This window comes from Lactuca sativa, chromosome 9, assembly GCF_002870075.4.
Source record: "Lactuca sativa cultivar Salinas chromosome 9, Lsat_Salinas_v11, whole genome shotgun sequence".
Taxonomy (NCBI): Eukaryota; Viridiplantae; Streptophyta; class Magnoliopsida; order Asterales; family Asteraceae; genus Lactuca; species Lactuca sativa.
Genome location: NC_056631.2, coordinates 159,594,494 through 159,614,880, shown reverse-complemented (window position 1 = coordinate 159,614,880; position 20,387 = coordinate 159,594,494).

Genomic DNA, 20,387 nt, shown 5'->3' with positions numbered 1-20,387 from the left:
TTTCCATATAATAAAAGTTACCATTCAAGTATACAAGTGGCACCGTAGGAAGCTTTATATGGAGTACCATGTAGAACTCCTAGTTGTTGGACAGAAGCTGGAGAGAAAACACTTGCTAAACTTGATGTTATGGAAGATATAGAAAAAAGATTAAAGAAATTCGAGAAAACATGAAAGTTGCTTAAGATCGCCAAAGACAACATGTGTAACACCGTAAAAATTCAACCAATTTTTCACTTTTCAAAAACGTAATAATTCATTCATAATTACTTTCATAAACAATGTATCAATATTATCTTAATACAAAATCCCAAGATCATATCATAATAAACTCCGATGGGTGTGTACGAATCATGCCGGCGCCTTCCTGCGCTCCTCACTAGTACCTGTAACACATAACACAAGACACTGAAGCATGAAGCTTAGTGAGTTCCCCAAAATACCACACATAACACATACTAGCCACTCGAGGCTATAACTTTGTGGGCCCTTGGGCCCCGAACTCTGTGGACCCTCTGGTCCTAGCTCTGTGAACCTTCCGGTTCTAACTCTAACATACTCTGATATACACATGGAATAAATCACATAGAAATAATGCAGTGCAACACATCACATAAATAGTGTACAATAACTCTGTCACATAACTCTAATCACCACTCAAGGTAAAGTATAGTGAGAAGACTCACCTCAGATGTCTCGGTAAATCCCTGACTTGGTAGAAGTATAGTCTAGCCTCCGCCTAATCACATAAAGTAAGATACGCTCATAAATATAACTCTCGAGACTAGAACCCACCCTCTCTTAGCATCCTCAGATGGGTAAAAGACCATTTTACCCCTCTCTTGACTCAAAGACCCCATAGTTGACCAATCCCTAAAAGTCAACAAAGTCAACGGTCAAACTTTGACCCGACTCGTCGAGCGCACTTGTGCGACTTGGCGAGTCTACATGTGAACTCTACTCCTCTGATTCTCTTTTGACTCACCGAGTCACTCACTTAACTCGGTGGGTCACTCTCTAGGTTCACAGTCTCGGGACAACTCGACTCGACTCGTCGAGTCTGTTCATGCACTCGGCGAGTCCAACCCATGCTCACTTCCAATGGCTTCCTGAGGTCAGATCTGATGCTCAACTCGATAGATCTATCCTTTCTAGTCCCAATAATCACGTAAAGTTCGAAGCTTGATGCCCATGCAAAGGCTCCAAGGTTCTATTTGAAGAAATGACCTCTAATATGGCATCCTAAGTTCATATTCACCATCAATCCACATAAAGCTCAAAGGAGTAAGGTCTCTGGACCTCTATGGATCCAGATCCAGACCTTAATACGAAAAGGAACCATATACTTAATCAAAACCATCTACCAAAGGGTCTAGAAAACCCTAACTCTATAAACATTCACCAAAATAGAGATGGATCGATATTATACCTCAAATAAGCACTCCTGAGCTCAGAATTCCTCCAAATAGTATCTCCTTCATCCTTCTCTTGATCTTGATCACCTTCTTCTTGCTAAACCAATGATAGAAAGATCAAATATGGCGTCTACTCCTCACAAACGATTTAGCTCACTTAGGGTTTCTCTCAAGGGACTGGTAGCTGCAATGGGAGGCTATGAGTGCCCTTAAATAGGCTCCAAAACCCTGGAATTAGGGTTTCATTAAATAGCGCGGACTCGCCGAGTCCACTCATGGACTCGCCTAGTCCGGTCATTAATCCGGATGAGAATTAGCGACCCTACTCGGCGAGTCTAAGCACCAACTCGCCAAGTCCCTCCACAATTCCAAAATAAATGAATAGAAATAATATACTTGGGAATCCGGATGTTACAATTCTCCCCCACTAGAATCAGACTTCGTCCTCGAAGTCTCACTCTGCAAACAACTCTGGATGCTGCTCTCGCATCTCTCGCACCGGCTCCCAAGTCAACTTCGACCCTTTCCGATGCTGCCACTGGACCTGCACCAGAGGCACCTCCTTTTTCCTCAGAACCTTGATCTTCCGATCCCTACTCGCCACCAGTCTCTCAACATAGTTCAGGCTTGCATCCACCTGAAGATCCTCTAATGACACCACTGCCGACTAGTCGGCTATACACTTTCTCAGCTGCGACACGTGGAAGGTGTCATGAATCTGACCCAACTCCGCAGGTAGCTCCAATCGGTAGGATACCCTTCATACTCTCGCGATCACCCTGAAAGGTCCAATATATTGGGGCCCCAGGTTGCCCCTCTTCCTGAATCGGATCACTCCTTTCCAAGGAGAGACCTTCAGGAGCACGAAGTCGCCGACCTGAAACTCGAGCTCCGACCGACGCCTGTCCGCATAACTCTTCTGGCGACTCTGAGCGGTCAACAACCTTTGTCTGACCTGTTGTATCTACTTTGTCATCTGAAGCACGATCTCTGTACTACCCATCACACGCTGCCCTACCTCTCCCCAACAAATGGGGGTCCGACATCTCCTCCCATACAACAGCTCAAAGGGTGGCATACCAATGCTCGGATGATGGCTGTTGTTGTAGGAAAACTCTGCCAAGGGCAAGTACGTGTCCCAACTCCCATCGAAATCCAACACACATGCTCGGAGCATGTCCTCGAGCGTCTGAATCATCCGCTCACTCTTCCCGTCAGTCTGTGGGTGGTATGCGGTACTAAAATGCAGCCTCATACCCAATTCCTGATGAAATTTCTTCCAGAATCTGGAAGTGAAATGCACATCTCGATCTGAGACAATCGAGATCGGCACCCCATGTCGCGATACCACCTCTCTCACATACATCTCTGCCAACCTCTCCGCGGAAGAGCTCTCACTGATAGCAAGGAAATGAGCGCTCTTCATCAACCTTTTCACAATCACCCAAATTGCATCGACACCTCTCACAGTACTCGGCAATTTGGTGATGAAATCTATGGTAATCTGTTCCCATTTCCACTCGGGAATCTCTACTTACCATGTGGACGCTGGTGCTCGGCCTTAACCCTGCGATAGGTCAAGCATCTCTCTACAAACCATGGGACATCGCTCTTCATACAGGGCCACCAATACTCCCTCTTCAGGTCCAAATACATCTTAGTGGCCCCGGGATGGATTGAGAACCTCGATCGATGCGCCTCTTCCATCAAAATGGTACGCGTCCCGCCCACAAACGGTACCCATATCCGACCCTGAAATGTCATAATCCCTCGGCTATCGGTAACAAACTCCGATACCAGCCCGACAACCCGCTCTCTCTTCTGGCTTTCTGGTCTCACGACCTCAACCTGGGCCTCACGAATGGTGTCCAACACCGGAGTCATCACTGTCAATCTCAAACAAGCGTCTCACATTGGGGCACCATCCACCCTACGGCTCAGTGCATCGGCTACAACATTAGCCTTGCCCGGGTGGTACAAGATCTCACAATCGTAATCCTTCACCACATCCAACCAGCTCCTCTGGCGCATATTCAGGTTGGGCTGATCCATTAGATACTTCAGGCTCTTGTGGCCCGTGTATATGGTACACCGAACCCCATACAGATAGTGACGCTAGATCTTGAGGGCGAACACCACTGCCCCAACTCCAGATCGTGGGTGGGATACCTCATCTCATGAGGCTTCAGCTGCCTCGATGCATATGCTATCACATGACCCCTCTGCATAAGCATTGCTCCCAACCCCGATATCGACACGTCACAATGCACTACGAAGTCCTCCATCCCCTCCGGAAGGGCTAACACCGGGGCTTCGCATAGTCTTTGGCGAAGTGTCTCGAAGGAGGCCTGCTGCTCTGGACCCCATGAAAAAGCAACACCCTTCCGGGTCAACTTGGTGAGTGGCACGACGATCTTGGAGAAATCCCTGATAAATCTCCGATAATAACCAGCCAACCCTAGGAAACTCCTGATCTCGGTAGGTGACCTCGGCACCTCCCAACTTATCACCGCCTCAATCTTGGCCGGTTCGACCAATATCCCTTTCTGGTTAACAATGTGCCCTAGGAACTGAACCTCTCGCAACCAGAAATCACACTTGGAGAATTTTGCATAAAGCCTATCCAATCTCAGAACTCCGAGGATCCCTCTCAAATGTTCCTCATGCTGCTCTCTGGATCTTGAATAGACTAATATGTTATCGATTAACACGATCACCGAACGATCCAACATCGGCCTGCACACTCTGTTCATGAGATCCATGAACACCGCCGGTGCATTGGTGACCCCGAAAGGCATCACCATGAACTCGTAATGCCCATAACGAGTCCTGAACGCTGTCTTCTGGATGTCATCATCTCGCACCCTCACCTGATGATATCCAGACCTCAAATCGATCTTGGAGAACCAAGATGCTCCCTGTAACTGATCGAACAAATCGTCGATCCTCGACAACGGGTAATGGTTCTTGACCGTCAGCTTGTTCAACTCCCGGTAATCAATGCACATCCGGTGTGAACCATCCTTTTTCTTGACAACAAGAATAGGTGCTCCCCACGGCGAGCAGCTCGGCCGAATAAACCCCTTCCCCAACAGCTCCTGAAGCTGCGAGGATAACTCCTGCATCTCTGGAGGCGCAAGGCGATAAGGTTCCTTGGCGATAGGTGCAGCCCCCGGAACCAAATCGATGCTGAACTCAACCTGCCTCTCGGGAGGCACACCCGAAAACTCCTCCGGAAATACATCCAGGAACTCACGCACTATCGGAACCTCATCAACTGACCTCGGTCTCTTTGAATCAACCCTCACATCCATCACATACGCTATAAATCCCTTACAGCCTTGCTGTAGACTCTGCCTTGCTCTAGCGGCTGAACAAAATGCCGACCCAGAATGTGTACCCTCGCCGTACACCGTAAGAACTCCCCCACTAGGGTCTCGTATAGTCACCAGCTGTCTCTCGCAGTCGATGACTGGTCCAACTTTGCTCAACCAGTCCATGCCCACGATGACACAGACATCCCCCATCGTAATCGGAACTAAATCAATCAGGAACTCAATGCCGAAAATCTCGAGTACACATCCTCGGATCACTTCGGCGGCATACACCGTCCTCTCATCAGCTATGGAAGCTCTCAGAGGTCGAATCAACGTCTCTCGGCTAATACTGATGTGCTGACTAAAAGCCAAAGATACAAAAGACCGACTCGCACCCGAGTCAAATAACACCAAGGCAGGTACAGAATTCACAAGAAAAGTACCTAAGCATAACATAAAATAAACACAATATCTTGACATCAAAATAAATACAAGAAAGGATACAAACTAGCCACGACATCGGGCGTTGCGCGGACCTCCTCCGCAATCAACTGAAAGGCTCTCCCTCGTGCCTTCGGTACCTCGGCCTTCACTGGCCGGCTCTCAGTAGCTCTGATAGCAGCAGGGGAAGATCCCTGAGGTGCTCCCTGGGTAGAATATCGCGCACTCAAAATGCTCAGATATCGGCTCATACGTGCCTGCTCGGAGGACACGTGCTCTGGGCAGAATATCGCCCGCTCATGGAACATCCTCGTAATCATTGTAACAGACTCAATACCCGGCTTGAGAGTCAGAAACTCCTGGGCCAAATGCCCCCTCTCCACCTGGGGAACGTACTCATCTCGGAACATAGCAGTGAACCTTTCCCAAGTCACTGCAGCAAGCTCAGCAGGCGAAAAATGTGCCGTCACAAACTTCCACCAGTCCTTCGCTCCCAAGCGAAGCTGGTTCAACGCGAACCGGACTCTCAAATGCTCTGAAGATGAGCAGGTGAAGAAACACCCCTCGATGTCTGAAATCCACCTCATCGCTGCAATCGGGTCCTGGGTCCCATCAAACTCTGGTGGTTTTGTGTTGCTGAACTCCCGGAACAGCAACGCATCACCATCCTGCGGTCTAGCCACAACTACAGCTGCAGTGGCCGCAACAACAACAACATCAGAAAGAGCAGCGTATCTCTTGTCAAATGTCTCTATCAGGGTGGTCTTGATAGACCCGAACATCTTTGGAATCTCAGCGCAGATGGCAGCAGCCACCTCATCATGAATCATCTGGCGGAGCTCCTCGTCGCTCACAACCCCTCCACTAGTCCCTGGTCTGTGGCGCGTCCCCACAATGATGCCTTTCTAAAATACAATACAAGATATTAAAGACTCGCTCAGGCGTACACACACTCGATACCCCAATCCTACTTGGTCTCTGGTACCCTAAGGATTTTTACTTGGGTTGCGCACTGACCCGGTGCCTTCGGTAGTACGGGCCCAATACTACCGACCACACCACCTCAGCATTCATCCCAAGTCCTCCTCCCAGAGTCCCAAACTCCAAGCACTCTACTCTCTTAAATCATATGCCACTCATTAGCTGATCGCTCATAAGCTTCTCACTGCTATCTAAACACTCTCAAGCATCCCTAGCAGCAAAACTCCTAGACTAAGGCATCATATATATTAGGCCACTCTAGTCCTAATAAGGATACCTAGTCTACTCTAGCATGCATAATATAGCTCATCATAACATAATATATCTCGTAACACTTATTACAAGGGTATTTTGGGAAGTCACCGTTCGGGCGCTGGCTGATCGTACACACGGCTCCGATTGTCTCGAAACTCTTTTTACTCTTTAAAAAGCATTTATTTTTATTATCAAAATTTTTCCTCAAATCCTCAGTTTGAGTTCAGATACGCCCGAAGATGCATCCGAATCCCTCAAACCAAGGCTCTGATACCAACTTGTAACACCGTAAAAATTCAACCAATTTTTCACTTTTCAAAAACGTAATAATTCATTCATAATTACTTTCATAAACAATGTATCAATATTATCTTAATACAAAATCCCAAGATCATATCATAATAAACTCCGATGGGTGTGTACGAATCATGTCGGCGCCTTCCTGCGCTCCTCACTAGTACCTGTAACACATAACACAAGACACTGAAGCATGACGCTTAGTGAGTTCCCCAAAATACCACACATAACACATACTAGCCACTCGAGGCTATAACTTTGTGGGCCCTTGGGCCCCGAACTCTGTGGACCCTCTGGTCCTAGCTCTGTGAACCTTCCGGTTCTAACTCTAACATACTTTGATATACACATGGAATAAATCACATAGAAATAATGCAGTGCAACACATCACATAAATAGTATACAATAACTCTGTCACATAACTCTAATCACCACTCAAGGTAAAGTATACTGAGAAGACTCACCTCAGATGTCTCGGTAAATCCCTGACTTGGTAGAAGTATAGTCTAGCCTCCGCCTAATCACATAAAGTAAGATACGCTCATAAATATAACTCTCGAGACTAGAACCCACCCTCTCTTAGCATCCTCAGATGGGTAAAAGACCATTTTACCCCTCTCTTGACTCAAAGACCCCATAGTTGACCAATCCCTAAAAGTCAACAAAGTCAACGGTCAAACTTTGACCCGACTCGTCGAGCGCACTTGTGCGACTTGGCGAGTCTACATGTGAACTCTACTCCTCTGATTCTCTTTTGACTCACCGAGTCACTCACTTAACTCGGTGGGTCACTCTCTAGGTTCACAGTCTCGGGACAACTCGACTCGACTCGTCGAGTCTGTTCATGCACTCGGTGAGTCCAACCCATGCTCACTTCCAATGGCTTCCTGAGGTCAGATCTGATGCTCAACTCGATAGATCTATCCTTTCTAGTCCCAATAGTCACGTAAAGTTCGAAGCTTGATGCCCATGCAAAGGCTCCAAGGTTCTATTTGAAGAAATGACCTCTAATATGGCATCCTAAGTTCATATTCACCACCAATCCACATAAAGCTCAAAGGAGTAAGGTCTTCGGACCTCTATGGATCTAGATCTAGACCTTAATACGAAAAGGAACCATATACTCAATCAAAACCATCTACCAAAGGGTCTAGAAAACCCTAACTCTATAAACATTCACCAAAATAGAGATGGATCGATATTATACCTCAAATAAGCACTCCTGAGCTCAGAATTCCTCCAAATAGTATCTCCTTCATCCTTCTCTTGATCTTGATCACCTTCTTCTTGCTAAACCAATGATAGAAAGATCAAATATGGCGTCTACTCCTCACAAACGATTTAGCTCACTTAGGGTTTCTCTCAAGGGACTGGTAGCCGCAATGGGAGGCTATGAGTGCCCTTAAATAGGCTCCAAAACCCGGGAATTAGGGTTTCATTAAACAACGCGGACTCGCCGAGTCCACTCATGGACTCGTCGAGTCCAGTCATTAATCCGGATGAGAATTCGTGACCCTACTCGGCGAGTCTAAGCACCAACTCGCCGAGTCCCTCCACAATTCCAAAATATATGAATAGAAATATTGTACCTGGGAATCCGGATGTTACAATATGCTAAGAAACGCAGAAAACCAATAGAGTTCCGAGTTGGGATATGGTGATGTTAAAGGTATCCCCATGGAAGGGTGTATTCTGTTTTGGGAAAAGGGGAAAATGAGTCCTCATTTTATTGGACCTTTTGACATTACACAAAAAGTTGGAAAAGTTGCATATCACCTTAAATTACCAAGTGAATTTGAAGGTATTCATTATGTGTTTCATGTGTCGTGTTTACGAAAGACATTATTTGACAAGTCACAAGAAGTACCATTGAATAAGATATAGATAGATGAGAAATTGAGATATTAGGAACAACCGGAAGAAATATTGGATAGAAAGGATACAAAACTGCGAAATAAAAAAATTGGACTTTTAAAAGTCAAGTGGCAACATCATAGAGGATCAGTTGTTACATGGGATTTCGAAGAAGAATTTAGAGTTAAATACCCACAAATGTTTAAGTAGATTTCGGGGATGAAATCTTTTTGAGTGGTTAATAACTTGTAACACTTTTTTTTGTTATAATAAACTATAAGTTGTGACTAAGTAATGGTGTAAATATTTTATATGAGTATGTTAAAGTGAGTAAATTTGTAATAGAAATGTTTAGACCAAAAGGGTATTTTGGTCATTTTGAGTAAATGATGAAAATGAAGATATTAGTGAAATATTTGTTGATATAAATAAATATGATGTTTGTAATGAAGTAATGGTATAAAATATATAAATATGTGTATTAAAAGTTAGATGAAAATGTTGGTAAAAGTAATTATACCAAAAAGGGTATTTTGGTCATTATGTGTAATTATGAATTTGAGTGGAGTATTATGTGAATGATAGATGGTAAATGAATGATATGATTTTATAGTATAAATAAGTTCTTAATGGAAAGGACATAATATAATGAAAGTAGGATATGGTGAATGAGGGTAAAACAGGAAAATTCTGAAGAATTATGGAATTCCACTATTCACGACGTGACTAAAGTAGTGTCACAACGTGAAGCCAAAGCGGTAATATGGTTGACATAAAGTGAATAGTGAGTGCAATGTACTTTGCAGTTGTCACGATATGGCGAAGATAAGCCATGAGTTAAGAAAGTAGAATGTCATTTTCTTTTACGACAAAAACTTTTAGTGACGGAGCAACAGTGTCATAAATAAAAGGAAAACAATGACATGGTGAGCTAATTATCTCACGATGTGTAAGTATATTTATGTGTCCTAATAGATACACCTAAACTATCCTACTAGCTATTCGACCTAGGGCGTTGTACCCTTTCGCAAATAGTATAACACAAAAGTCGTGTCTCGATCTTAGGGAACGAAATTAATTATTTAACCTGCTTACTATTAAATTAACCTAAAATTCTAAGCAAAAGTAAAATGTCTTTTATCCAATTTTTCAAGTTTAGACAAACTTAAATTCTCAACAACTTATTCAATCAAATATTACAATCACTTCTGTTAGTTCGAATCCACTTTCCCTCAATGGTTAGTTATTAATTATGGACAATTCTCATTGGTTACCAATTAATGTATTATTAATGTTGAATTAATTCATGTAGAGCTATGCATGGTCACACATAATTTAACACATAATCAATTATTAATTATTATTGGAGCTATGTAAGATTGGCTAAACAAACATGATATTATATTCACAATATATGTTCTCTAACACAACCAAAACTAATACTTTAGTCACTTAACTAAGATTGGTTGGATCCTAGCTCTAGTAATTCAATGGTCACTAAATTACTACGTGTCAAGTTCATGCAATCCAATATTCACTAAACTACACAGAACATGAGTTAAAGTAATTCAAGTATCAAATTCTAACATGATAGGTATTAGCAATCAAACACAAGCATTCAACCAACATTAAATATCCATAATCAAATAACTAATTCATGAGTTCAAGCTTCTTCTAGCTAACAGAAGCAACTAGATTTAGCTACTCATATTAACAATCAAACAAGTAATCTTCATAATTAAAAACATAGTAATGTACCAAACTAAGAATAAAGTATGATCTTCTTCTTCATCCTTGGATGTTATTACTAGGTTTCTGCCTTCTTTTCCTTTGAAACACGACTTCTGGAATCTCTATTCTGTCCAGCCAACCTCCCAAATCCATAAGCATCAAGAGTATTTATAGTTTCTGAATTTACCCTCCTCACGTCGTGAGTTTAGTCCTAATTCATATCGAACATGAATTCTTGCATCCGGGTGCTTATCTTCTAGAACCTTAATGCTCACGTCGTGAGGCATGATTCTTCAGGACGTGAGGTCGTCTTTTTTCTGAATTCTTCATCTTTTAAGCTTTAAACCTCCAAAGTTCCAGTCCTTGTCGCTTTTGGTCCTTATTCTTCAAGATGACTTCTTTTGGCTGCAAAATACAATTTAATCTTATAAGTACCACTTATCTATGAAAATAACCAAAATATTAAACAAAATGTATTCAAATATTGCCTAAAAATATGCATAAATATGGCAATATCAATATCAAAACGACATGGTGACGTGATAAAATAAATCAGATAAAAGGGTCGAGAGTTCCTGTTTAGTTCTCATTTTCCTTACACTCGTTCCAGAACAGAAAAATACGAATGATAAAGTATTTTGATCATAGTTTAAAAGAGATTGAAGGTGAGATTAAGAAGGAGCTATCAAGGTATTGATCTCTATTTCTATAATCATGAGTAAGTTCTATAGGTGAATTAAGGCAAACTCATATTTAGAGTTTAATAACCCTAATCATAACAATTGATTTCTTGACTGAAATTTTGATGAGTGATAGAGAATAAAGTAGTAATTACATGATTCTAAGTGTATGGAGTGATAACAACAATCAATTTTGTGAATTTGGGGATGAATCGTTATGAACCCTAAGACTTTAAATTGATGATTTTGATGATTTGAGTTTATAATATGTTTAATATGAATATATAGATGATTTATGTGAGGTATATGAATGAATTGAGTATTTGAAACTTGTGTTACACATAATTGAGTATTATGGAGATATATGTGGTGTTATTGATTTTAAATAAGTCATAACACTTAAGAATGGTGTTGTTAACTAGGTTTTGGTGAAGCAAGAGTTGGGTTAGGATTTCACGGGATTGTAACAAGTTCTAATCAACCTCAACAAGGTGATTAGTTTATCTTAACTCACCTTATGAATTGTGTTGTGTGATTTAGAGTTACATAATCATATTTATGTTGTTATAAATGTACTATAGAGATATGGACATGCAGATTACAATAAGACTTATAAGAGTATAAGTCTATTAAGTCGAGTGTATACCAAGAGGAAAGTAATTGTGTTTGGTGAAACCATATATGAGTTTCCTTTTTAACACATGTTTTAAACACATCATAAGCCTCCCAATGAGTAATAGGTTGGTGATATGATATGATATTAATCTTTAAAAATGGAGAATGTGATTATGTATTGTATGTTATAATAAACCATTCACTAAGTGTGTGCTTATTTTATGAGTATGATTTGTGCTAAGCATGTAACATTAAACTAAGCAAAGGGAAGGAAATTTTGGAGAATTAGCAGATATATTAGATAAAAGTTTAGTGTCTTTTGTGAAACTCTTTGTAACACCAAACATATCTTGGGTGTTGTTTTAGAATGTAGTGTGTATATTTACTTTTGTTCGTAAATACCAAAATAAATCCAATGTTTTAATGTATATAACATTTAGAAAAAGTTTATGTGTATTTTGTGTATAATGTATAATGGGAAATTTGGTTATTACATTTGCCCACTGTGTAGTGACACCCATACACCACACCGCGGAGCAAAGTATGTGGACTACTACATACAAAGAAGAAACATCCCAAATCACCGCCCCGCTCACCTCGTCGCGACAAGCACATCGTCGCGTCGTGGTGAGGCTAGAAACAACCTTTCCATTCCTTTTTCAATGCCTTATAATTCCAAACTCGCTGCTATCAATTCCATTCCATTCTTTAATCAACAAAACACATTTTAGAACTTCAAAATATACCATAAACACATATGAACATTCTACAACATAAATATCCCAAAAATCTTGGTTCTTACACATGTGTATTCTCAAAATTCACTTTGATAATCATGAGTTTCTTCCTTTTTCTCTTGTACCATCCAATCAAATCGTTAACCATTATAGACCCATCTAAGATTTACAGACCTTTTACAAAAGTCGACTGTTCATACCCAACCATGTTACTAATAACCTTAGCTTAGGCAACCTATTAGCTAACTGTTTTGCAATTCATTTACATTGCATCCCTATTAGACTAATAAGATGATAGTCCTTGATAAATAACAAATTTTAAGATTCCGAATGAAGGTAATAAAGAAGAGTTACACCCCTTAGGAATCCTAATGTATTGATGAAAGAAGCAAGAATAAAAGCAATGACATCCATCCCAAGAATATCCCAAACTTCATAAACCTAAAGGAAAACCCATCAGGCCAGAGCACGATCATCTTCCACAAGGCAATATCAGGTTCAAGATGTTAGAACCACACACTACCAACTTTTGTGTCAGAAAATTACAAAATTGATATAAAGCTTGTTCATGTATAATGTCATCACAAAATTAGGTATTTAGTCAAGCACGTAACTATCCATATCATACCTTCTGAGCATAAAAGACATCTTAAATAAAAATAAGAAATATGTAAATCCATGTTCTAGTAAAAGAATAGGTTGATTCTCTTTTTGCCATGTGTCATCTTATTAAAACTCCTAATTAATGTCATACAACATGTCAACCTATTGATTCTCCATTTCAAATTCAAATTTTAAATTCCTCAGTTTAATTACATTAAATTAAATAACATTAGAATAAAAATTAAAAAAAAATAATACAGATTATAAAGTCATGTATTTATTTAAATAAATGATTATAATTTTATATAACTAAAAAAATATCTCTTAATTAATAATTTATTTAAAATAATTGATTAATAATTTTAAGTTTTTATTATGAAAATTTTAATTAATTTTATAACCGTGGTTCCCACGAGTTATAAACTATTGTATTAAAAAAGCAATAGTCATAATTATATACATTTTTTTTCTAATAGCAAAAAAATTATGTATTTTGTAGTTTTTCCCTTACAAATTTGTTGGTATAATTTTTTTCTATATGTTATGTCTTTTAAATCATGCAACTTAAAAATCGAAGTGACAAAGAAGTGGTGTAGATTATAAAGACAAACATGTCACGACATGGTAATTTGATTGTCCTTTTCAAGTTTGTTGATATTAATTTTTTCCCTTACGTAATTTCACTTTTATATTAGCTCATAAGTCATACATCAGGCCAATACTCGATTTCGTCTTTTTAAAGGATACAAATTTTCTCTGTCAAGATGATCATTGTAACCATCAAAACAAATATTTAATAAAACATACTAATATGTTATTGTTTAAGCATAGGATTTATTTACAATGCTAATTATGGATGGTATATTATGTTAAGTTTCGGATTTAAACCTAATGATACCGATTTTGTTAAAAAAGATATTAATAAAAATGAAAAACCTATTTACACTATTAACATAACCATATCAACCATCAAAACAAGTACCTAATAAAACATACTAATATGTTATTTTTTACGCATAACTTTTATTTGTAATGCTAACCATGGATAATATATTATGTTAAGTTCCGAGTTAAAACATGATGATATTGTTTTTGGTAAAAGAATTCTAATAAAAATGTGAAATTTATTTCTATTTGTTAAAATATTGAAATACGTATGGTATAAAAAAATTTCGTCTCATCCCATATCGTTTGTGAAAGGGAAGATTAGAGTCAAATCTTTTTTATAAAAGACAATTTTAGACTAGAGGAATGCATATTGTTTGATGGTTCCTTTTGCGGTTGAAGTTTTAAAGTATATCAGACCTAAAATATTTGGTTTAAAGTTTCGATTTCTTTAATGTTGCTCAAACTAATTGTTTTAGTAAAAGTTTTTTTTTTGTTTGAGTTTGACAGGTTTCATGGGTTTGTCCTATCTAAACGATTAGACCTAACCTAACACGATCAATTTGCTAGGTTTATGTTATTACTAGACGAATTCTTGCGCATTGCGCAACGTAGGTTAAAAATATATTGTTAAAATGTTGAAAAATATATGTTTAAAATGATTATATTATTGACATTAACTTTGACATAATATTTTGAACAATATTATTCATTGACATCAATCCACATTCCCCATTAATAAAATTAAATATAATTATCTATTTAATATTATTTTTAATAATTTTATGATTGATTAATTTAAATTTTTACTTACGCGATTATTTTTTAATTTCAATAATGATGTTCATTTATAAATTGATGTTATTATCATTTAAAGTTATTGTTCTTTAGTTTTAAACAACTTATTATTATTAATAAGTTAAAAAAGACTTTTAAGAAACTCTTAATACTACTATTAAAATGTGAAACATACACTAAATAATAAACTGATAAGATAGACAATTTGTATTTTAAAAGAGATTTGCATGGATGATATGATATATCCATGATTTTTATAATTTGATTTTATTATTTATAATTATGGTTCATTAGTTTTATAACCACTTATTGTTATTAATAAACAAAATAAAACTTTTAAAAGACACTTTTTATTATAATTAAAATGTTAAACATATACTAAAATATAAAGTGATAAGATAGACAATTTACATTTTAAAGAGACTTACATGGATATTATGTATAATATTGCATATCCATGATTTTTTATTAATTATTACTTTGAAGCAACACAAACATACAAATTCTTCAAAAGTTGTAGCTATAAACTGATAATGGTTTACATACAACATATTAAACCTAATAAATTAAGTATAATATGTTAAAAGTTAAAGACATAACTTTATAAGTAGAAGTAAAGATATTATTTTAATATTAAAATTTAGTTTATTTATGATTACACTTTATGTTTGATATTTATTTAACATTATTAACAAACTTAAAATCATTATTAGAAAGACACTACGATTTATCATTTTTAACTATTTACAAAATATTATTTGGTTTATTTAAGTTGACTGATAATGTTATATTTAAATTAAAAATTTAAGTATTTTATACAAATTTTTCAAAAGTTGTAGCTTTAAAATGATAAATGTTTACATACAACATCATATTAAATCTAATAGGTTAAGTATAATATGTTAAAAGGTAAAAATATAACTTTGTAAGTAGAAGTAAATATATTTTTTTAATATTGAAATTTAGTTTATATATGATTACACTTTATGTTTGATGTTTATTTAACCTTATTAACCAACTTATAATCATTATTAGAAAGAAATTGAAAAGTCATGAGAGTTTCAAATGAATGTGGTGAAAGGAAAAGTGTTTCCTTTATAAGTAAAGTGGACGAATTCCCGCGCGTTTTGCAGTGTGCAATTATATTGTTTAAAATCTTGATTTTTATAACGGGTGTTTAGTTGTTAGAAGTTACTATGACCAAGTTAATAAAATTCATCAGCGTTTGGATTAAAACACAAGACCTTCAATCTAAAAGAAAAACCTCTACGAAGTGGGCTAGTCTCACATTGATGTTTAATTAAATATACATTTCAGTTTAGGTTTTATATTTAAAAATATACATAATTTTTAACTATTAGAAAAATACTCTTATGATATTTTGATTTATGATTGTGATTTAAAACCATTTTTATTTTAACCAATAAGTTATATGTAAATATTAGGTTGAAAAATGAAGAGTTGGTTTGAACTTAGACTAATAATTGATTTTAATGTATTAAATAAATCAAATTAAGGAGGTTAAAGTGAATGATTTAATTAAGTTAAAAAAAATCGAGTATGTTTGGTTAATTACTTGAAAGATCAAGTGTTTGTGTAACTTTCAAATGAATATTTTGCATTAATATGACATTTATTACAAAATAAAAACCAAGATTAGTGAATAACTAAAAAAATACACATTTTAACAATCTTGGCATTGATATTTCTTATTAGGTGTTTGTTTTATAGTTTCAACATATATTATCATTTTTATTATTAATTATTAAGAATTTTTTGTAGGTTTAAGTTGTGGATGTAGCTTGTTCGAGCTATGTGTTTCTTCATAAAAGTCCAATTATTATTTTATTGCAATTAATGTGTTTGACTCCTTACTCTGTTAATGCTGATTTAAGAAAATCATTGGATTGATCATTTTCAAGAATATGAAACATGTGAATGGATAACAACAATGGAATTAAAAACCAAGAGATACAAGTTGTACAACAAACCTACAACAATTAACAAAAGTAAATGATAAAGTTTGTGACATCATCTTTAAAAACATCAATGCATCATCTCATTAAAAACTACAAATTTCCTCATAAAGCGATAAACTCATCAGCTCATTAAAGTGAATTTCTACATCTCAATATGAACTTCAACACAAAAACTTGCATATTGTTCAAAATGTGACGTAATCTTCAACTTAAATATTCATTAAATCTCAGAGTGTTTATAAATAAGCTCAACAAATTATACATATCACATTTCAAGCAGAGTTAGAATCATAAAACTTGAAGTTAAATCCTCACCCTTGATTGCTCCATTCACCAATTCAATTTTACCCCCAATAATATAAACTTATAATAAATGGATGGTGTAGAGTTGTGCCTTTCAAAAAATAATTGCTCGTATCTGTATGCTCAATAAAATATTGCATGTGTCAATTTTTAAATTAGATGTTAGAAAGTTCTCAAACCTACGAGCTACTTTTATTCACGATTAAAAACACAATATGTGAACAAACCAACAAAAAAACAATTGTTTTGATTAAAAACACAAAATGCATACCTTGCTTATTATAGATTATTGAACTTCGATATTATATTGACAACATAAGACTTTCATTTACACCAAAACAGAGAATAAAGGATCACTAATTAGACAAAAGAAGTATTTTGTTTTCGTTTATGATATTTGTTTTTCTTATAGAAGTAAGTATTTATAGGCTAACTACATTTGTGTGAAAGGAATTTCAAAAGTCAAATTAAATCCTATAAGTTGAATAGTCTTTGAAGTTTCAAATGAATGAGATTCATTACTTTGAAGGTGAAATGTGTGGAGGTTTCAAATGCATGAGGTGTTGGCAAATTTTTGTGGGGGTTTCAAATGCATGAGATTCACGGAAAAATGCTAGCTTTATAAGTATGTATGATATTTGATTAGAATTTATTTATTTTGGTGTTACTGCTACTAGATATTCCGGTGTCTGGCGACAAAGAGGGGTGTCAAGGTTACGAGAAAAATTCAACATAATGCAGAAATTAAAAAAAAAAATGTAACGAGTCATATGAACATGGTATGTTTCTCATGTTTACCATTTATCTTTGATTCCTTCAATGAAAAAAAAAATCCATGCATGAGACATCTTTTATACTTATTTTTTCCCACTGGAATCTTCACCTCTAAATATAAGATAGAGTAAATTACAAAAATGGCATTGTGGTTTGTTTAATTTACAGTTCTAGTCCAATCTTTCAAAAATTGACAGATCGTGTCCCAATGGTTTTAAAAAATTGCAACATTCATCCCTGATTCATATAAAAAGACTATATTATCCTTCGTGTTTGTTTTTTCTCTAAGACTACCAAATATTACCATCCTTCCCCCATTTTAATTCCCCTTATTCTATATTATCATCGTTCATCTCTGCTACATGTTTATCATTTATTTCTACCACATTTCTATCGTTTCTTTCTAATGCATCAATGCTTTTGCTTACACCCATCATTTTCCACTCAACACATTCATAGACAACTTGCGGTGGTGGTGCCAATTAACACTATCATTACTAAATTCTCTAAAACTCAATAAAAATGATGGATTTTTTGCTTGTTTTTGTTCATCACAAATTTTGTTGTGAGAAATTTGATTGATCTTGTCAACTATGGTTTTTGGTACTTTTTTTCTTTCATCATTAGAACTAAAATTTGTTAAAACAAAATCCCCACTTTCTTCGTTCAAGATAGATTAAGGTAACATGTTGTTGTGGATTGAAGATCAAATTCACGCATGTCTAAACAGACTCTCCTGGTTGTTTTCGTTGAGTTTAGAAACTTCCTTTTTTATGATTAATGCAGTGACGAAAAACAACCGGTGATAGATTTATTGAGATTGATTTCAATTTTAGTTCTAGAGATTGATTTCAATAGATATTTATTTATCCTAAACAAAATCACCCAAAGAACTGGAGATCTATTTCAACCTTTGTCCAACCCATCTATAAAAATTTAAAATTTTCACAAGATCTCCATCTTCTTCCTTGTGAATCTAACATAAGATGAACATTTTTCTATCAAGAAGCACTATGTTTTTTAGCTACCTGTTATTGGCAACAATCAGATTGATATGGTGCAGTTGAAATAATAAAAATGGTTAGAAATCGGCGATAAAGATGACCAATTGTGGTGTGTAACAACTAAAATTTTAGACCAAAATTTTCTATTTTTAATTTATCAAAATAAAGTTTCACAAACCAAGTCATCATACACATAATTATCAAAACAACCATTATCACAAAATATCCGAGTTTCTGAAACTGTCCCAGTAACAAATCTCCCAAAGAGTGTGTACAATCAGACCTTCGCCTTCCCGCAATCCTCAGTAGTACCTGAAACACATGAATCAACAACTACAAGCAAGAAGCTTAGTGAGTTCCTCAAGATACCACATACAACACAACATACATAAACAACTATGGGTTATCATCAACCATGGGAACTATCAACAGTCCCATTGGGCAACAACACATCCTATGGGTTATCAGCAACCCTAGAGACTATCCACATTCTCAGTCACAGATAAACAACAAAATAAAGAATAATAGTTAGACCCACCGGGACATCACAAATACAACTATTCTACCACACCTGTAAGAATAAGTGAGGAGACTCACCTGATACTAACGACAAGTAAATCTCACACCCGAACTATCGGAACTAGACTCTGTCTGAAAAAGATGCACAATGAGGAAAGGTTTCTATGTAACATCCGAGATCTTGAAGAGGAATTGTTGAGAATAACCCTATTTTTGGGTCAACTCAACGGGTTGGAGGGACCAACTCGACGTGTTGAAGATGGAAGAATCACGGGAATTAAATGAACCAACTTGACGAGTTGAGGAGCCTTAACTCGGCGAGTTGGCAGCTGGGAAGGAAACCCTAATATTTAGGGTCTTGCACCCTATTTAAAGGCCTTAAGTCCTTTTCCTAGCCTCCTTATCACCCTCAATTGTTATCAAAACCCTAAAACGAGTTGTAGCCTCCATTGTCAAGTTTTTGAGCCTTGGAAGGAAGTTTGGTGTTCATATTATGCATTGTGAAGGAATTAAGAAGATCTTGAAGTTTCTAGCTTGGAGAAGTAAGTCTTGGAACCATAATCACTCCATTTCTTGCAGTCACTTTAAGTTATCAAGTTCATACCTTGATTTGTAGATGATTAGATCTCCTCATTTTGGGTTTTGTGGTGTTTTGGCCTCTTTTTGGGGATGATGATGGAGTGAAGTCATTTATGTTGGATAAGGTGTCTAAGTCAATAACTATATTTAGTATGTACTTGACCCGGTTTGGCATGGTCCATTTGGGTTGCATGGCATCATAACAATTGGATAGACAAAATGAGAATAAGGACACTTATGGTTTGTTAATATATTATAAGTTCTAATATATTAATATGAAATCATATTATTTAATTAGTATTGATCAAGAATTAATTTGGAATTAATTTTGTGATCAAAAAGAGACTAATTAAATATATGGGGATTGATTTGTAAATCATTCATTCTTATATAGTGGGCTTATGGTCCATGATTCAATAGATTGGGCTAGGACCCATTGGGTGCTCCATAGATGCTCCATCGAGGTTATAACCCATGGATCATGGGGGAAATGAAAAGCCATGTACATTAGGGTTTACATGTTGTAACCCTACCTGTGACACACTATATAAGCAACCTTATATGGAGCAAAATCGGCACGAAGACAAGAACAAGGAGGGCTAGCCGATTTTGAGTGAAAG